This window comes from Chanodichthys erythropterus, chromosome 16 (genome assembly GCF_024489055.1).
Source record: "Chanodichthys erythropterus isolate Z2021 chromosome 16, ASM2448905v1, whole genome shotgun sequence".
Taxonomy (NCBI): Eukaryota; Metazoa; Chordata; class Actinopteri; order Cypriniformes; family Xenocyprididae; genus Chanodichthys; species Chanodichthys erythropterus.
Genome location: NC_090236.1, coordinates 4,500,037 through 4,521,150, shown reverse-complemented (window position 1 = coordinate 4,521,150; position 21,114 = coordinate 4,500,037). Strand labels below are relative to the sequence as shown.

General features: G+C 39.2%; 1 pseudogene; it reads left to right on the top strand.

The window, feature by feature from the left end:
* Positions 1 to 444: 444 nt before the first annotated feature.
* LOC137003110 (NACHT, LRR and PYD domains-containing protein 1 homolog) lies at positions 445 to 20,566 on the top strand (annotated as a pseudogene).
* The last annotated feature ends 548 nt before the right edge of the window (positions 20,567 to 21,114 follow it).

Sequence of the window (21,114 nt, the reverse complement as noted above, 5' to 3'; positions counted from 1 at the left end):
ATCCATATAATGGAAATGAATGAGGACTAAGGCCGTAATGCTACAAAATTGCAAAAAAAAAAAAAAAGCGCACCAAAATATATTGGTTCATTTGACTTGTCATGAAGCCATACAATAGCCAGTGGCATTTGTGGTCAAATGGAATCGATGCTCTATTTTTGAAGACCCTACAACCTTCGTAGGCATTTTAAAGCCTCAGAATAGATAGTTAAGAGTGAATATTGCCTTAAATTTTGGTCCATATCTTTGGTTCGTATCTGTATAACTTCAAAACACTATGAATATGATGCAAGTTGCACAGACCATGATGCTTTTTTTTCTGTCATTTTGGGGCTTTACAGGCCCAGTCCCCAATCTCCATTCATTTTTATTATGGAAAAGAAGTTGTTGAAACAAGATGAGTGTTAGTCAGTTTTCATTTTTGGCTGAATTTTCCCTTTTTAAATGAAGTTCAACAGTGCTTACAAGCTGATATGTCCATTACTCACTAACAATGTATTATACACAGACAAATATAAGAAGTGGATCCAGAAGGAATATGAATATGTGAGTGAGTATAACTCTTTGCCTGGTGAATATGTGCTGCTGTCCAAGCGCTATACACAACCTCTGATCATCACGAGACACAGAGAGAAGAGAGAGCGAGAAGAAGAGATGTGTTCCGTGGGAGAGAGTTTCCAGCAGCTCCTCACCTCTAGGAATAATGCGGAAAAGGGCAGCTCAGTCTTGGATGAGCTTTTTAGCGCTGATAATAAGGGAGTCAATCCTAGTGCTGTCATTCTTCAGGGGAACTCTGGGCATGGCAAATCCTTCACAGCTCAAAAGATTATGCTGGATTGGGCATCAGGAAACCTCATCAGAGAGGAATTTGATTGTCTTTTTCACTTGAAATGCAAAGAATTGAACCACATATCTGGAGAGCAGAGTTTGGCGGAGCTCTTGAGCTACAACTCCGGTTTAACATCGGCCCAGATCTCCCAGATCCGGCAGAAGTCACCAGAGAAAGTTCTCATCCTCATTGATGGATTCGATGAGCTCAGGTTTTCATATAGTGACACGTCGAATATGCCAAAACTCAGGCATTTTTCAGAAAAATAGCCAAATGAGGCTTCTCTGAAGGCTTTGTTGAGGGGCCACATCTTGTCCGAGTCATTCATGCTGGTCACCACTAGGTCTACAGCTACAAAAACCCTAGGCGGTCTGCTCAAGCACCCTCAGCGCTTCACTGAGATTATCGGTTTCTCTGAGAGGGAGGTGGAGGAGTACTTCATGAGGTTCTTTCAGGATGAAGAACTCTTCAGGAGTGCTTTTGAGTGCGTGAAGGCAAATGAAACCCTCATTACTGCCTGCTCCATCCCTGTTATCTGCTGGATCATCTGCAGAGTTATGCGGGAGAGGTTCAGTGATGGTGCGGATGCGACAAGTGGACTGGAAACCACCACCTCCATCTACGTTGACTTTGTGTCCACTCTACTGGAGCATCACTGCCAGGGTTTAAGTCAGTCCGTCCTGACCTTGCTGAAGAGTCTGGGTCAGCTGGCAGAGAAAGGGATGCTGAAAAAGCAAGTCCTGTTTGAAGAGAAAAGCGTGCAAGAAACGGTTTCAGGCAGTCCATTTCTGTGCAAGTTCCTCCTTAAGAGAAGAATTCGCCAGGAAATGATGTTCAGTTTCATGCATCTCAGTTTTCAGGAGTTCTTCACTGCTCTGTACTACATCTCACTAGATGAAAGAGAGTTTCTGGATAAACTAACAGAGCGATTCCACTCTCAAACACAAAGCTATCTTGCCCTATATTTGGATAAGAAATTTCCACTGAAGTATGGGTGTCCTGAACCTCATTTCCTGCCTGTGATTCAATTTCTCTGTGGTCTCTCTAATAAAGAAGTTAGCAGCACACTTGAAGAGACGCACAATCTGTCCGTCCCTTCTTTTGTACAGGCACAGCTGGAAGAATGGATCCTCCATGTTAGCACAAATGGAGACTACAATTACTTGCCCTTCATTCTCCACTGTCTCTATGAACTCCACGAGAAAGAGTTTGTGCAGAAAGCCATGGAAGCTTGGCAGGAGTTAGACATGTCCTGGGATCAACTGAGCAGGACAGACTGCTGGGCGTTGTTGTATTGTCTGGACTGCTGCCCTCACTTCAGAAGCCTGAAGATCAACTTTGCAGCTGAAGAGCTGAAGATGCTTCAGCCTGTATTGCGCAGGACCCCAAAACTAGAGTGAGTGTGCAAATCTAGTCATGAACCAATTGGGAATATTGACAGCTAACAGTTATTTTTTATGTTTTGGACATTAATGTGAACGTCACTTCAAAGTGAAAAATGAAAAAGCTAAAGGCTGGAATACACTACACAACTTTTAAAATCTGAACAGATTTTAAAGGTTTGATATCCTCTGACTGGACGGATTCATAATCTGAAGCTAAAAAGTTCCATTAAAGTCTACACAACTCTCTGTGAAATCTGTGGACTCTGCCCAAAATCTGCAAATGGGTTCTGACTTTCGACAACTAGCATTGACTCGTCCAGACTTTAAATTAGGGCAGAAGTTTGTGTAGTTTATTCTAGCCTTACAGAGGCAGTGAGCAATTTCTGTGAAATGCTGTTGAAAGTGAATCAGACTGAGCACCACAACACACTTGTAGCCAATCAGCAGTGTCCACTCATGATGGGGGAGGAGAGAGAGTGAGCAAGAGCTAGATTTGAAAAAGACAGTAGAAAGAGAGATGACTAAGACACATTACAAAAGATACAGAACAGTCAGAGAAATATCACTGAATAAAGAAGGGTTATCATCAGGCAAGAGCTTTAGGATGAAGATAAATATTAGATAAGCTTAACAGAGCTGGGGCCTGTACCATGAAGCTGGATTAGCTGGCTAGCCAGGTAAGTGTCAGATTAGTTTGCGCCAATCCCGGGTTTTCGGTACCACGAAAGTGACTTGGCTTTTAGCTGTATTCATCGCCATGGTAACTTACGCTCCACGGCTAACCTGCTCCGGGGCTAGAGATCTCAAACTGAAATTGGACCAATCAGATGTACGCTAAGTGACACTACAGACCCAAATCACTCTCCCAGTTTGTCTTCCTCCAAATTAAAGGTCATTATATAGTAAAAACAAATATTTAATGATAATACTTAGGACCATGTGATATTTCAGTTTTTCTTTTTTAATAAATCTGCAAAAATGTCAACAATTCTGTGTTTTTCTGTCAATATGGGGTGCTGTGTGTACATTAATGAGGAAAAAAATAAACTTAAATTATTTTAGCAAATGGCTGCAATATAACAAAGAGTGAAAAATATAAGGGGGTCTGAATACTTTCCGTACCCACTATAATATATATATAATATACAGCACAGTCCAGTCCAAAAGTTTGGAACCACTAAGATTTTTAATGTTTTTAAAAGAAGTTTCATCTGCTCACCAAGGCTACATTTATTTAATTAAAAATACAGTAAAAACAGTAATATTGTGAAATATTATTACAATTTAAAATAACTGTTTTCTATTTGAATATATTTCACAAAGTAATTTATTCCTGTGATGGCAAAGCTGAATTTTCAGCATCATTACTCCAGTCTTCGCAAATCAGCATATTAGAATGATTTCTGAAGGATCATGTGATACTGAAGACTGGAGTAATGATGCTGAAAATTCAGCTTTGCATCACAGGAATAAATTACTTTGTCAAATATATTTAAATATTACACAGTTATTTTAAATTGTAATAATATTTCACAATATTACTGTTTTTTACTGTATTTTTAATTAAATAAATGTAGCCTTGGTAAGCAGACAAAACTTCTTTTAAAAACCTTAAAAATCTTAGTGGTTCCAAACTTTTGGACTGTACTGTATATATATATATATATATCATATGTAATATAAATAAGGTGTAAATATACTCTTTATATGACTACATGTGACCTTGTATGTTGGAGTCTCTATCACTATATATTATCAAGTATATACACTAACTTCAGTTTCACTTGCACTGATAGAGAAATATCATTTCTTTTATTTTTCCTCTTTCATGGACAAGCATTTTCCATTAGTGTAAATGCGTTTAAATTCATTCATTTTCAGCAAAAGAGTTTTGAATCGCACTGGCTCTCTCGCGAGAAGTGAATCAGTTTATTTCTGTTGCAAGGCATCTTATTGGCTGTTCACCACTGATGTCACACATTCATGTGCACGCACACCACGAACTCAGGATCAAAGCCTGAGTTGACAAAGTTGATGATCAGCATCATGGTACCAACAAAGCTGGATTGGAGTGGTTTGGTTTTGTCAACTTGAAACTAATCCTATAACCCTGAGTTTGTTCAACTACCATCATGGTACAGGCCCCGGAGAGACCTAATTGGGAAGGCCTGAAAACAGACTCCGTGGTAACATTGGTACTGTTGTTATAATGTTAGCTATAGCAACAGGACAGTTTTGTCATTGAAGCATTTTTTTTCGCTTCAGCTATGATAAAGAGACATCCAATCTTGCATTGCGTGTTCGTGCATTTTATTGGGCGTAGCAATGAAGGGAGGGGTTTGTTTGATGGGTGGATTTCAAATATCAACAGTTTTTCTAAGAAATCGCTTACTGCACCTTTATTCTGAGAAAGTTTTTGTGAGATGTAAAGTCACATTTGTAGGATTTTTAACCTACAATTACGAAGGGGAAAAAGTGGAAGTTGAAGAACAAAGAAATGTTTGAGAAATGCATGCATACTTATGAGAAATACAGTTTCTTTTTATTTATTTATTCATTTTCATTGAGGTGGGCTTTCATAGTGTATCTGTTTGTTTCCAATAAAGAAACAAAAATTTGTTTAAAAGTTACATGATCAATATGTTAAGTGATGTTTGATGGTTTATTGATTTATTCTTTTTAGGTTGACTGTGCAAAACTTTTCAGACACAGATGTCACTAATCTGCTCTCAGCTCTTGGAGAAGGAAAGCATCTGAGAGAACTGAAGTAAAAATCAGTGACTTTTCAGCACAGAACTGCTAATCTGTTTGTGACTGATTAATGTCACATTGTTGATCAGATTATAAATCTCTTTTACAGGCTGAACAGCAGCTGTCTGTCAGATCAAAGTGTGCTGCAGGTTCTTAATGCTCTAAACAAACAGATTAGTGTGGGTGGACTTAAGATTGTGGTGAAGAGCATCTCAGCTGACACTGCCCTCATCCTCACTGACTTCCTGCAGAGCAAATTGAAATGGGAGGAGATCAGGTATTAGTAATCAGTATCATTTTCTTACATTTGCATACTTTAAACTTCACACACCTTCATCAATGACTGGCCCCTCACCACTCACATATCTAAAACCAAATTTCTTGATTTTTAAGTTTAGATATTAATGTTAAAACTCTGTATTCTGATTGGCAGTTTAAAGACAAATGATGCAGAGAGTCTGTGCTCATCTCTTCGGCTCTTCAGCTTTGAAGGAAAGCTTGTGTAAGGATCTCTCCCACACACCTGAACTCCAATCAATTCCGTTTTGATCTGTTATAATTATTAATGAATCATTAAAGGTGCCATAGAATGGAAAATCGAATTGACCTTGGCATAGTTGAATAACAAGAGTTCAGTACATGGAAATTACATACAGTGAGTCTCAAACACCATTGTTTCCTTCTTATGTAAATCGTTTATTACTGTATTCACGGAGACGAGCCATCGTTATTTTCATTTTTAAACACTTGCAGTCTGTATAATTCATAAACACAACTTCATTCTTTATAAATCTCTTCAACAGTGTAGCATTAGCCTGTTAGCCACGGAGCACAGCCTCAAACTCATTCAGAATCAAATGTAAACATCCAAATAAATACTATAGGCTACTCACATGATCCGATGCATGCTGTAACATTGAGTCCACTGGAGACGAGTGTGGTAGAACCCAAATGCAGTTTAATAAGAATAAATCCCAATACAAACGTGAACAAAAACAGACTTGGCTTGAACATACTTGACATAAACACTCACCGACAGCAGGTTACTTTGATAATACATGACAAAGGAACATGGGGAAGACAATGGCTATAAATACAAGTACTGATGGAACACATGACTATGACAACCAATATGGAAGTGACACAAGGAACAAGAGAACCATTGACCAAACAGAACTGAAAACCACATGACTATAACCAACCAATGAGAACATGACACAGACTAAGGGAGAACATGAGGACCAAGGGAAACATGACACAAACAAGCGACATGAAACAGACTACAAAATAAAAGACATGGAACCCATAACATGAACACAAAACCAAAACACCCATGACACATGCATGCAGTATGCATGACGAACACTTTATAAAAATCTATTTTGAGGGTTATATTAGATGTGTGAACATTATTTATTCAATGTATTATAGAGTCGAGAGCTCGGGGGTGGGGAGCACAAGAATTAAAGGGGAAGCAGCCTGAATCTGCGCATATTTAATGATGCCCCAAAATAGGCAGTTAAAAACTTAAATTTTGAGCTGAAACATCACAGACACATTCAGGGGACACCTTAGACTTATATTACATCTTGTGAAAAAACGTTCTAGGGCACCTTTAATGAATAGTTAGACAACACATTTTCACTATACAATGTTGTTCAACTGCTTACTGGCAGACTTACTGGACAAATAAACTTGATTATGCTTGAGATATTTGAGGAAATAAATGTGTGACAACAAACTAGTGACAACACCAATTTGTATACTGTTATACATGTATATCTTGGATTGCCAGATTGGCATTAATCCCATTGTTGACCATATTGGAAGTTTGATGTCTTCACAGTACTGAAAGTAGTAGCTGAACAAAGCACTTTTAAATACTTTTCTGATCCTGATCTTTCCTACAATTGTCTGACTGGATCTTCATTCATTAGGTCTATCTATGCATAGATTATTGAATGTGCTTGCATTTATCTGTGTCTGAAATGACATAGAAAACACCCTGAACAACATTTTCTTGGGGGAGAACCCCCAAACCCAGCTCAAGGCTATTTGGCGGCCACATTTACCCATAATTTAGATCAAGTATGATGAATACTTTAACTTTTGTGCATTTGTGGGCTTTTGCAATGTCCTGGGGCTAAACTGCAATGAGGGGCCAGAATTTAGAAATTACCTTAAGTACCTTAAAGGCTGATAGTTTATACATAGTCAACCATGTCAGGGTTGTAAGGTCAATCAGCACTTGGTATAAAAGGTTTTGCGTCCCTTTGACCTGTCTTGAGCGTGGCTCTGGTGAGTTCTGCCACGCTAATGCTTCGCCACATCATTCTGTGTTGTCGCACTGAACATTTTTAAAGTCTTAAATTTTCCTTTTAGAGGACTTAAAAAGGTCTTAAAAGTTATTAAATTTGCTGTTAAAAAATGTGCAGATACCCTGCTAAAACAAGGCAAATTTTGGGCTGTCAGTGAAAATCTAACCATAACCCAAAAATAGACTAGTCATCAAATATACAGCTTATAAATAACTACATCTATACATGCAATAGACAACAAAATAATGGCTAAAGGATTCTTTTCACTTAAATATTACAGGAACTCATAAATGACAATCCGTCCAAACAAATTAAATATAAAAGGTTTTATTTAGAAAAAGAACTCAAGATAATACGAAATGATAAAAAAAAAAAAAGAAACTTAAATTTTACAAATACAATACAAAAAAAACCATAATAAAAATCATCTAGGTCACATATGTAACCATAGTTCTCTGAAATAGGGAACGAGACGCTGCGTCCAATAGGAGCGCTTTGGGAACGCCTCCAGCATGATAGCGTCTGATGCACGACTGTCAACTAGTCCAATGGCGAGAGTGAACGTCACGGGCGGGTGACGTCACGACCAGGAAAGGATAAATACACATCTGGTGCAACCGGCTTCAGCTAAAAACTGCTGAGGCAAAACGAAGGAAACAAGAATTTTGCAACTATGAGCGCTACAACTTTCTTTGCTTGTGTGAAACTCTGGCACACGTAAGACAGCAAAACCGATGATCCTGGAGCTGCATCCAGGTCAAGGTCATAATACCTCACAAAAGTGAGTGGCGAGGACCAACCGGCCGTGTCGCAGATCTCTTTGAGGGAAACCCCCGAGATTAAGGCCTTGGAGGCTGCCATACTCCTAGTCGAATGTGCTCTGACAGCTAATGGACACTGCTGGCCAGAGACCTCGTAAGCAAGTGAAATAGCCTTGACTATCCACTTGCTTACAGTGTGTTTAGATGCTGGACGACCTCTGTCATGTGGTCCAAAGCACACAAATAACTGATCTGCTTTCCTCCACAGGGCAGCTCTGTGGACATATGTGACCAGTGCTCGCACTGGACACAGCAGATTTGATTTCTCCTGGTCTGGTGTAATAAACGGGGGAGGACAAAAGGCTTGCAACATAATAGGCCTTGGAACATTAGTCAAAACCTTCGGAATATATCCAGGTTTGGGGTAAAGGAAGGCTTTGACCATCCCCGGAGCAAACTCAAGAGGTCTCCTACTCTTTTAAGGGATGATATGGTGAGAAGGAAGACAGTCTTAAGTGTCAGGAACTTATCTGAGACTGACTCAATAGGCTCAAATGGAGCTGTAGATAAGCCTTCTAACACAATAGCCAAATCCCAAGCAGGGACCCTTGTAACGAGTCAAACTTTGGAATTTTCAGAACGCTTTTAACCTGATGAACTGTGTTTTTAAATCACTAAATCGGCTCCGGCTGACTGCGACTTTTGGCAGGTTTGTGGACCCGTGAGGTTAAACAGAAAACTCCAACTTCCTAACTTTGGAGACTTCAAAAGGAGCACCCCCCTGGTGTGGGCCCAGAGACGGACCAGACAAATTCCACACACACACACACACACACACAAACAAAAACCGCACAAACATGCTTAGAGACTATGTACAGCTACTCTTAGAATATGACTGTTCCAAAATGTACCTGTCACGTATATCCAATGCATATATGCTTCCTAGTGTATAGACTTTAAATGATTTTTTTTTGTCTGTAAACCATAACTCCTTCTACATGCTTTTCTTATCAAGTTTAGATTCATTTTAAAGCTATTTCCACGTCTCATTCATCTATGTATGTTACATGGCTGTCAAATGCATTTTTCTATGTGTTTAATGATACTGTGAAGGAAGTACTCCATCTCGAAATCCGATCTGATAGTCATAAATTCAGCTAGGAGACAAGACAAAGAAAGAGCTTGCCCGCCAACTTTGCATCAATGTCATTGGCTATTCCACCTCAAGGTGTGTCGGCTTATCTGTCATAAAAGAGGAGCACCAGGATTTTTCTGTGTGTTCTCCCGACTGCCCTGAATCATCCATCGCCCACTCACGCACGTCTCTCCCGCTCATCTCTCGGGACGACCGAGAGCAAGCAAACTGACGCAAGTACCGTTTCTGAATCTTAGATAATGAAACTGATTTCTGTGCTGGCTCTCAAGGACTGTTAGGTTTTGCTACTTGCCTGTTGCGCCAGTTTGTATAATGGGCGCGACCGCAGACCCTCATGCCGATTTATATACGAGACTGATGTATTGTCTGTTCTGACTAGCACATGATGGCCCCTCAGGTCTGGAAGGAAGAACTTCAACGCATTGAAAACTGCCATCATCTCCAGGCAATTTATGTGCCACAAGAACTGATGACTCTTCCACAGACCCTGAGCTGAGCGGCCTTCCATTACTGCTCTCGAGCCTGTGAGAGAAGCGTCCATCATCAAAGTGACACAACGACATCGAGCTCCTAACACAGGGCCCTGGGACAGGAACCAATTCTTCTTCCATATGATCAAGGCATGGAGACAGCGCCGCGTGATCTTGATCATACGAAGTGGGTTGCCCCTCGGGGAAAACCCTTTGGTCCTGAGCCACCACTGTACAGGTCTTATGTACAGCAGGCCAAAAGGTATCACGTTGGACGCTGCTGCCATCAGACCCAACAGTCTCTGAAACTGCTTTACAGTGCGTGACTGGCCTAGCTTCAATTCTTTTACGGCTGATAGAATAGCAGTGATGCGAGCTGGAGAGAGACATGCTCGCATTGTCACTGAATCCCAAACCACGCCAAGAAAAGTGGTCCTCTGTTGTGGAGTAAGCACGCTTGGCATTCAGTCCCAACCCCAATTTCCGAATGTGTGAACCGCCATCTCCTCTGACTGTGCCAAAATCAACCAGTTGTAGATATAATTCAGGATGTGTATGCCCTGCAGCCTGAGCGGGGCCAGCGCTGCATCTACGCATTTTGTGAATGTGCGGGGTGAGAGAGCTAGGCCGAACGGAAGAACCCGAAATTGCTACGCTTCGCCACCGAAAGCGAACCTCAGGAACTTCCTGTGCTGTGGAAGGATGGAGATATGGAAGTATGCGTCCTTGAGATCTATTGTGACAAACCAATCCTCGGATTTGATATGAGTCACAATTTGACTTAACGTCAGCATCTTGAATTTTAGCTTTTGTACTGCTCGATTCAAATGACGTAGATCTGAAATAGGGCGCAATCCCCCATCCTTTTTTGGAACCAAGAAATACCGGCTGTAAAACCCCGACTCCCTGTCGGCAACCGGAACCCTCTCCTCAGGGGAAGTTTTTCACAATGCTCGCATTCAGCCCCCTCGAAGGCTAAAAGAGCATGCCCAAACACATAATGCACAAATCGTGTGTATCCCCACCCGTGAGAAAACGAGGGCAGGGAGGAGCACACGGTTTAAATGCTTGTGTGTTCGCCATAACTGTGATATTGAGCTGTATGGTAACAAGGCAACGATAAATAGACAAAGACAGTTTCACATAGAGCGCTTTGCCTCGGCAGTTTTTAGCTGAAGCCGGTTGCACCGGATGTGTATTTATCCTTTCCTGGTCGTGACGTCACCTGCCCGTGATGTTCACTCTTGCCATTGGACTAGTTGACAGTCGTGCATCAGACGCTATCATGCTGGAGGCGTTCCCAAAGCGTTCCTATCGGACGCAGTGCGAGTTCCCTCGAAAAGGGAAATAAAAGTTGACAAAAAAAAAAAAGTTAAATAAAAAAGGTTAACAATGTTTTTTGGTTTATAAAACAACCTGATTAATTTTCGGTTCCATAAATTCCATGTTTTATGTAAAGCACTTTGAATTACCTTAAAAATTGTTGTTGAAATGTGCTATACAAAATAAACTTGCCTTGTCAAATCAAAAACTCATATTTTCATATCATAATAATCAAAAGATTAAAAGATATATCAGGCTTCTGTAACAAATCATAATAGGGTGCGCAGGTTTCATGTTTACCCCCTTGTATTTAGATAATAATGAGTTTTAGGGCACAAGGAAACACTACAGTACATGTGCATGTATGTTAATCTAACATGTAACGTCTGGACCAATCAGCCACACAATTATTCATTGTATTTAATGAATTACCCATAAACTCACTCTCCCTATCAAAGTTCTCTGAACTCATCCCCCTAAAACTGTAACCAGCATCCCAATGTTGCTAGCACACAGGCCAACCTAGGTGTCCTGTTACAGTTATATGGTACTTTTATGATCCAGAAGAATTCTGGAGAGACTAGTGACTCATTCTTCCTGAGAAGGACAAATAAACTCTCTTAATCCTATGTATTCTCTATATAACCACTTGGGAAATGTATAAACATGTATCCAAGTTTCCCATCTCATGACTTTCCTTTTATAGGCTTTATTCTATGTATTAATTCTCTCTTTTGAACTATTTTGGTATTAATGTTCCATAGTTGCAAATGTATAGTTAACTGAGATCACATTGGCAGCATGCTTGGTATCTACGGACTCCAACTTTCATTTCCTATTTGGTAATTTATGTCACATGTTACTAACTCTGTGACACATTAGTATTATAAGAATCTAGAAGGTTATTCTCTCATTCATCCAATCCAGTGTCTTATGCTAATATCTTGCTACAGAACAAAGACTCGTAAAACTTCCCTCTGAAAGGGGAACTCCTTATTGGCTCAGACACCTCAAGAGGGTGTGACATCTTCACCCCTTATATTCACTGATCACAAGGAACCCCCTCTCTTCCTGCTCTTCCTCCTCTTCTTCTCTTTTACTGATGAATGCTGACGTCAAGATGATGCTTTAAGAAGCTAGAAGCTTCTAAGGAACCCCAAGCTTGTGCCAGGCCTCGGCCTAGACCTTCCATTCACCAAAGATCCTCTGAATCCAGCCGGTTCTCTTTCGTCAAGAAAATATCAGCAAAGATTCAACAGGAGCCAGTTTTAATTCAACTTGGAGAGACATGCAAGTATCAAACTTAGTCTCATTATCGGATACATTGAGTATCCTTACCCCTTTTAAAGAAGGGCCTGTTAAAACTAAACTGATGGTTTGCTCAAGGCTGTTGATCTGCTGAATGTCCAACAATGCTGTAACTTCTTGCTTCCTGTACTCTGCTTTCTCTCTCTCTCTTGGTAAACTGTATGCATGTATGTGTGTGAATGTTAGAGTAGTTTAAGTGTTTAGTCTAGTTAATAAAGTCTTGTTCATGTCACACGTAAGGTTGTCCGTGTTTTGCGCTCATGTACTTAGTTAATAAACAATTAACACTGTGTGTTCATTGAACAACAGGTTAATTGATTGTAATATTAATTTTATTACATTAAGTTAATTTTATTGACTGATTAAAATATTAATAATTAATTATAACTAGTTATGATTAATTATTCATATTTATTTTGAGCTAATTTGCTACAAATGGTGGAGAATGCGGGCATGAATAAACAAAGATTATGAGCTTAAACCACTGTCAATTTAAAAGTGTGCATTTGATAATTCCAGTCAGAATATGTCAGACGATGCGCATTTTGGTCACTAATTGCTGGTTTGTTAGATGCTGATAAAGTGATGGCTTGAATTGACATCTCTACTGTAACTGAAAGAGTCTACTCTTGACACATTTTAGCATATGTTCAAATGGTATCAGTGTAAAGTTAATCTGATTTTAGCGAAGAAATCCTAATCTCAGTATTAGAGCGTAAGCCTGTGTTGACGAAGGAATCTCAGCTCAGCGGCATGTAAACTGTACCAGAATTGATTATTCTGCTTTGGTTGGAGAAATACCAATTGCAGTATTGCTTAAACTGTTTCTGATGAATGAATCTCAGTACAGTGTTATATAAATGTAGATTTGGGTAATGCTCCCCTGTTATAGTTAAGATTGATGTCATTCATCTAAACTTTGCCTGCACCTACAAGCATAGCTACCTTTTGACCAAAACTGTGTTTCACTCGCTGAAAGGAATATCAGTATTCATGCACAAGACGGACTTAACTATATATGCTTAAACAAGCTTTGACTTACAGCAAACTGTGTAATTACCCTTTAAACAAGTACAAGACGTTGTTTAAAGTAGAGAGAAGAGTTTACATGAGTAAAATTTGCAAATGTCAAAACATATTTGCATTTTACTGAATGTAATATCAAGTTTTTGAAAATCTGAAAGTATAAGCGTCACATTTTAACTCTATACGTAACTTGTTTGAAATGAGCAGACAGTCTCAATAAACTGTTTGAATTGCCCAAATGTGCATTGGTTCCCATGACAACGACTTGTCACAGGAAGTGCTAACTCATCACCCTGTGATGCCATATTGTAAACAAACCAGGCTAGGTGGCTAAGCTAACCTCACCTAGCAGCCCTGCACCTCAGGCTAAGCTAACTAATAGCTTCTACAGTTAGTGGTTAGCATCATTTACGTGAAGCCTTTAACTATAGCTTGTGTGTATGCAGTGTGAACTGATCTAAACCAATTTCCCTTAACCACATTCCTGGTTTTCTGATTTCTTTCTTTCCTTACCTTTAATTCTTCTCAGCTAATTTCACCTGCACTTAGGTGCATTTCTCCCTGAACACTGTTCAGCTAAATCTGCAGTTACTAGGGTGATTAAATCTAAATTTAATTACATGTAAACTGTTTAACTAAAGAAGAATTCTAGGATTTATTGGGATATTTCAATAACACGTTGACTAAACTTCTGGGAGGGACACACACATGGTGTGGTCCTGAACACGCTGCAGCTGTGACCAACTATAGAGTGATTTCCAAAGCTAATCTTATTGTTAATCACTAGTGCTATTGACTATTCCCAATACCAGGTCATTCTGCTGTTTTAATCACTTCTTTAAATATTTTATTGATTTTAATTACAATAGCAGTCAGCTATTTGTTTTTACTAGTATTTCTTTCATCTATGTGATTTATTTACATTTTCCTGTTTAGTCTTGTGTGGTTTAATTTCCCAATATAACCACAAGCAACTAGACATACTCTCCTTCTTGATTTTGTTTATTTACAACAGTTGCTTCAATTTTATGAGCCAGTTACAAAGGAATCCGAATGATTGCTATGGCATAATTTTGAGCACCACTAATAAGCACAATCTAATAGGAAAGCTCTCCTCTTCCTCTCTCTTTCTCTTTTCCATTTGTTCGGAGGTCAAGCCTGTTGTGAGCCATCAGTAAGAAATACTAAGAAATAATCTGACTACAAGAACCATCTTAAGTCATTTATTAAAGCTAGCTGTATTTTATACACCTGGCTGCTCACCTCGCCTTTAGCCCTAAATTCTGTTTGATCTTGCAGTAGTCTCTTGCCCTTACTCTCACCACAAGCGTGCCTAAATGTTGCAGATGCTCAGCCTAACTGCCCAGATGGCAGACCAAAAGGACTGGCTATGTGTCGTGAGGAACACCCTCCTAACCAGTGCTGCTGAGCAATTACGGCACCAGAGCCAAAAGCAACTGGACAAAGATGGAAGAGAAGTAAAGGCAGATGACTCAAACCAGAGGTGTGATCACAATGATCTGACTGAAGTCAACTTTTTCTTGGCCCACATCCTCGCTGTTTTGAAACAGGAGGTGGACAACCTCAAACTCCAGATCACAGAGACTCACAAGGAGCTGATGCATGCTAAAAGCCACATAGACCAGCTAGAGATGGAGGCTCGGGACAGACACAAGGACCTGACAGAATAGAGACACAGAAGAAAAGAGAACTGAGACTCTCTTACCTGCAGCAAACAGAACCACTGCAGGAGAAACGTCTCACTTCACCGCATGGAGTCAGCAGAAGAACCTCCCCCAGCCAAGCACAGAGGTACAGAGGGGGAGGCCAAAGCCTTCTGCTTGACACCTTATCAGCCAATTTCCTGAAATCCTCTGCAGCTGCAGAAGGAGAAGGATTAATTCAGACAGACCCAGGTACCAGACCTACCACAGGGAGAAGCCAGGGATGGGAGCATCCTCTCCCTGCAGACACAGCAGGATCTCCAACAGCAGGCAGCCCAAGGACGACTGGACACGCCTGCATCGGACCTGCAGGAGCTTCTAACGCTAGTAAGATAGCTCCTTGAACAGTTCTTACCTGAGGAGTACTCAGCAGTACAAGCTTCTGACCACTCACACAACACCAGCTCAGAGACCTGAGCTTGTCTACTGTCTACATCAACCGCAATGGAACGACCACCACTCCAGGAGACACATACAACCAGAGCCCATCACAGCCTTCCAGCCTTGTGTGCCAGTGGTGTGTCTGATCTTTCTACACCTTCAACGTCGCTCGCTGGTGTCCATAGAAAGAACAACAACGACCGAAAGGGGGGATGTAACGTCTGGACCAATCAGCCACACAATTATTCATTGTATTTAATGAATTACCCATAAACTCACTCTCCCTATCAAAGTTCTCTGAACTCATCCCCCTAAAACTGTAACCAGCATCCCAATGTTGCTAGCACACAGGCCAACCTAGGTGTCCTGTTACAGTTATATGGTACTTTTATGATCCAGAAGAATTCTGGAGAGACTAGTGACTCATTCTTCCTGAGAAGGACAAATAAACTCTCTTAATCCTATGTATTCTCTATATAACCACTTGGGAAATGTATAAACATGTATCCAAGTTTCCCATCTCATGACTTTCCTTTTATAGGCTTTATTCTATGTATTAATTCTCTCTTTTGAACTATTTTGGTATTAATGTTCCATAGTTGCAAATGTATAGTTAACTGAGATCACATTGGCAGCATGCTTGGTATCTACGGACTCCAACTTTCATTTCCTATTTGGTAATTTATGTCACATGTTACTAACTCTGTGACACATTAGTATTATAAGAATCTAGAAGGTTATTCTCTCATTCATCCAATCCAGTGTCTTATGCTAATATCTTGCTACAGAACAAAGACTCGTAAAACTTCCCTCTGAAAGGGGAACTCCTTATTGGCTCAGACACCTCAAGAGGGTGTGACATCTTCACCCCTTATATTCACTGATCACAAGGAACCCCCTCTCTTCCTGCTCTTCCTCCTCTTCTTCTCTTTTACTGATGAATGCTGACGTCAAGATGATGCTTTAAGAAGCTAGAAGCTTCTAAGGAACCCCAAGCTTGTGCCAGGCCTCGGCCTAGACCTTCCATTCACCAAAGATCCTCTGAATCCAGCCGGTTCTCTTTCGTCAAGAAAATATCAGCAAAGATTCAACAGGAGCCAGTTTTAATTCAACTTGGAGAGACATGCAAGTATCAAACTTAGTCTCATTATCGGATACATTGAGTATCCTTACCCCTTTTAAAGAAGGGCCTGTTAAAACTAAACTGATGGTTTGCTCAAGGCTGTTGATCTGCTGAATGTCCAACAATGCTGTAACTTCTTGCTTCCTGTACTCTGCTTTCTCTCTCTCTCTTGGTAAACTGTATGCATGTATGTGTGTGAATGTTAGAGTAGTTTAAGTGTTTAGTCTAGTTAATAAAGTCTTGTTCATGTCACATGTAAGGTTGTCCGTATTTTGCGCTCATGTACGGGAGTCCCTATTCATGTCGGTCCTGACTACAGGCTTTTAGTAGATTGTTATTTCCCATAACCTGGAAATGAACATTTCTTAGTTAATAAACAATTAACACTGTGTGTTCATTGAACAACAGGTTAATTGATTGTAATATTAATTTTATTACATTAAGTTAATTTTATTGACTGATTAAAATATTAATAATTAATTATAACTAGTTATGATTAATTATTCATATTTATTTTGAGCTAATTTGCTACACTAGTCTGCACTGTTACCCGCTAAAATGTCACGGTTCCTACACATGATGTACATAAATAATGAACACATGTCAAAATGAAAAACACAGATACTTACAAGACCAAAAGCAGGAAAGAATTTGCTTTAACATTTGCTATTGCTTGCTCTCCGTCTCCAACTATTGTAAAATGCGGAAAGGTTTATCGCGAGATCTGGCTTCAGAGTTAACGTTCAAGTCTCACGTTGCCAGTGGTCATGTCTCAGTTAGAGCCACAGTTGCCATCTAGTGGTTGAGAATTGTAAATTTTTATTTAACTTAAAATTAAATACAGTCATATGTGTGTGTGGTAGGCTATATAATTATAATTCATATATATATATATATATATTAGGGCTGCACGATTAATCGCATGCTATTCTCACGCGCATTTCGTCAGTAAAGCCGGTTCCCTGATTACCGCTAAATCGCCATCACCTGCTTTCAAATGAAGCGGCATTTAATAGACAGAGCCGTAGATCACTGAAAAGCCACGCAATATCGCGTTCATATCGCAGATGAATCGCCTGCGATAATGAACGCGATATTGCGTGGCTTGTCTGTGAACTACGGCTCTGTCTATTAAAAGGCGCTCCGTTTAAAAACAGGTGATGGCGATTTAGCGGTAATCAGGGAACCGGCTTTACTGACGAAATGCGCGTGAGAATAGCATGCGATTAATCGTGCAGCCCTAATATATATATATATATATATATATATATATATATATCGTAGAATGTGTAGGATTGTGTGACAGCAAAAATATGCTGTTTCAAATGTATACTTGCATTTATATGTATATATAAATGCAATATATCATGAATCCCACAAGCTTTGTAGTCGAAAATTACTTAACACTATTTTGGTTAAGCTCATTACTGGTCTGAATCAGCGCTATAGCCAAGCCGTAAAAATTAGACTAGGCCTATAGATTGCCTCGATTTTGCCAGGTGGACTAAAAGCAGACTGCACATAGCCTATCCAATTCAGAACTAAATCATGACTACATATAGACCATGTCATGAAATGCCACTTACATCATTGACATTGCGAACATGATGAGATATCAACCATCTCATGCACTTCTTATCCAAAAACTACAATAAATTAGGATTGACTATATGTGGGTTACACATAGTCGGTCTATGCACTGCCTAGGCAATAGCTACTTGCCAAAGATATGAAACCAAACACCTTGTAGTCACTGTTGACTTTGCTTACATGATGCAATATCATACATCTTGCAAGTTATTTTGGCAAAAATGACATGTAACCAAATGATTATTTTGGCTAAAAGTGGGTTACACATAGCCGGACTATATCGGGTCTATAGTTAACCGAGACGGTGGGAACGCTGGAACAGAAATGTCAAAATACCGATTCTGCTCGGAGTGAAACGATTGAATTTATTTTTTTATTTTTTTATTTTTTTTTCATTTTTAAACTCTGCTTTTTTTTCCCCTGTTTCTCCTCAGATCTAAACTAGACCAGGCACAGTTGGTACAGGGGTACAGTTGAAACACCTTAAATAACTTGCGTAAGCAACAAGTCTTATCTGTGATATTTGCTTCGCACATGAGTATTAGTGCCCTCTTTGATCGTGTTAAATTTGAAGTAAGCTACATGGGCTTCTACGGAGCCTAAAGGGACATGGTGCAAAAAAATGGGAAGGAAGGAAATTTTATGTGGTGGTGGAAAAAAATTTGGGATGGGGGGGATTTTTTTTTTTCCAAATCTTTCGCGTTCCCTCGCAAAGATTGCGTTCCCTCGCAAAGATATTTTGTGTTCCCACGCAAAACATTTGCGTTCCCTCACAAAGTTATCGTTCCCTTGCTGTGAGCTCAGACAAACACTTCCTCTTTAAGCCCCACTGGCTGGCAGTAGTGTTTCAGTTAGTAACATAATAATGCACACAAATAATGTGTGGCTCATAGAGTTTGAACTTGTTGGACTCAAAAAACCAGAAATGCAGTCAGTGCTTATGTCAAGCAGTTCAGTTGTCAATATATTCACAGATTTGAGCTTCCCGGATTAATAACTCGTGAGCTAAACATTGTTAAAACTCAAATGCAGCTACTTCCAATCATAGTAACCTAGACAACAAGCTACAACAACCCAATTTTCCTCAAATGTGTTTTATAATAAATTGGGCAGAGATACACGCTTGAAGGGACCGTCTGAAAAGTGCAAAACACTTAGTTTGATAAAAAAAAAAAAAAGCATAACGTTTATGCTCACAGCAAGGGAACGATTATAACTTTGCGAGGGAACGCAAAAGATTTGAAAAAAAAGTTCCTCCCATCTCAAATTTTTTTTCCACCACCATGTAAAATTTCCTTCCTTCCCATTTTTTTTCTACCACCATGTCCCTTTAGGGGCTACATAGGCTTCTCCAGTCCGAAGATATCGGCGAAAGTTTTTTTTTTCTAAGGTAAATTTTTCACTTCACCGCGTCCCTTCCACATTGAATAGCTTCTCATCGTTACATGACTGTCAAAGTTAACTTACATTTTCGTAAACCTTAATCTGTGCTCTAAACACTGACATATTGCATGACTTTGTATCATGCAAGGTCATCGTAAAATCTAGAGAAATGTCCGAGGTGGTCAGCGGGGTACAGTGGAGACACAATGTATCAAATGTACCCGCACTATAGAATCCTATTGCGGCACATGCAGTTTAGTTGCACGATGTAAGATCACAAATTAATAGATTTCATCTGTTTTATTATTGCTGTTTGCAATTTTTGATGTTTTTTTACTTTTCAACTGTTAATATTAAAATTATGAACTGAAATTAAATATTGTATCGCTTTTTCCATTGCTGTTCAATGTTTTACAAATGGACTACTTTTAACTAAACAAATAATCAAATGAAATACTAAATGGAAATAAAAACTGTTGAATTCTCATTTTTAAAGGTATTTTACATTTGCAGTGAATTGGTTAGGCAGCTTTACAGCATTCCGGATGGGTGTCTCAACTGTATTCGGTATACTATTCCAACTGGAAAAAAAAGCTTCTTGTGTTTATGAGCAAATTTTGGCAAATATGACCTACTTATGGATGTTAATAATTATTAATATTTTAGTAGACAAGTAAAGGAAATGTGGTATGAAAAATCACTTCTTTTAAGTCCCTTTTCAGTTTTGGTGTGGTAACGGAAAAAGCAAAAAGTGAAAAAAAAAGTAACTCGATATAACAACTATATGAAGGCAGGAAAAAAAACTTTTATATATATATATATATATATATATATATATATATATATATATATATATATATATATATATGTGTGTGTGTGTATTGTTGTGGAGACAATTATAGATATGAACTGTACTGAACATTTCCTACCAAAAGTACCAATTCATCAGCAGAGGCCTATAGTTGATATGGTCAATTTGATTACTCAAGGTTTGCAAAACGAACAAGACGAAATCGAGAAGAAACAAGAACAAGATGAGGAAGACAAGACGAATCACAAGAGTGGAAGAGACAAGGATGGATCCGAAAGCCAAAGAAATGCTTAAATTACTGAGACAACAGCAAATAATTAATTTGAGGTTAATCATGCTTATTAAACAATCATGTATGTTGAATACTTTTATGTGTGACTTGGAACAGATTACAAACGAGGTTGAAGCTTTGAACACAGAAACTTCAGCGCCGGTTGATTCTGACTACTGTGTGTAAAGACCAAAAGGTTAAAGAGTGCATACTGGCCAAAAATGTATTCGTTATTTTTTCATATTTTTTCTTCTAGAAGTGATCAGCTTAGCTAACCACAATGTATGTTACAGTTGCTAGGCGAGAGGCATTAAGAGGAACTAATGTCAACAAAGATATGTTTTTCTGCAAGTTAGCAAAAATGGGTGTGTTTAATGCAAAGTTAACGTATGTTTTTACCACAAGTTAACTGAAATGTGTATTTTTAGTGCAAGCTATGTGCCTTTTACCGAGTGTGAAAGGCCATTGGGGCCAAGCTAATAACATGTGTTAAGACGTGCAGCA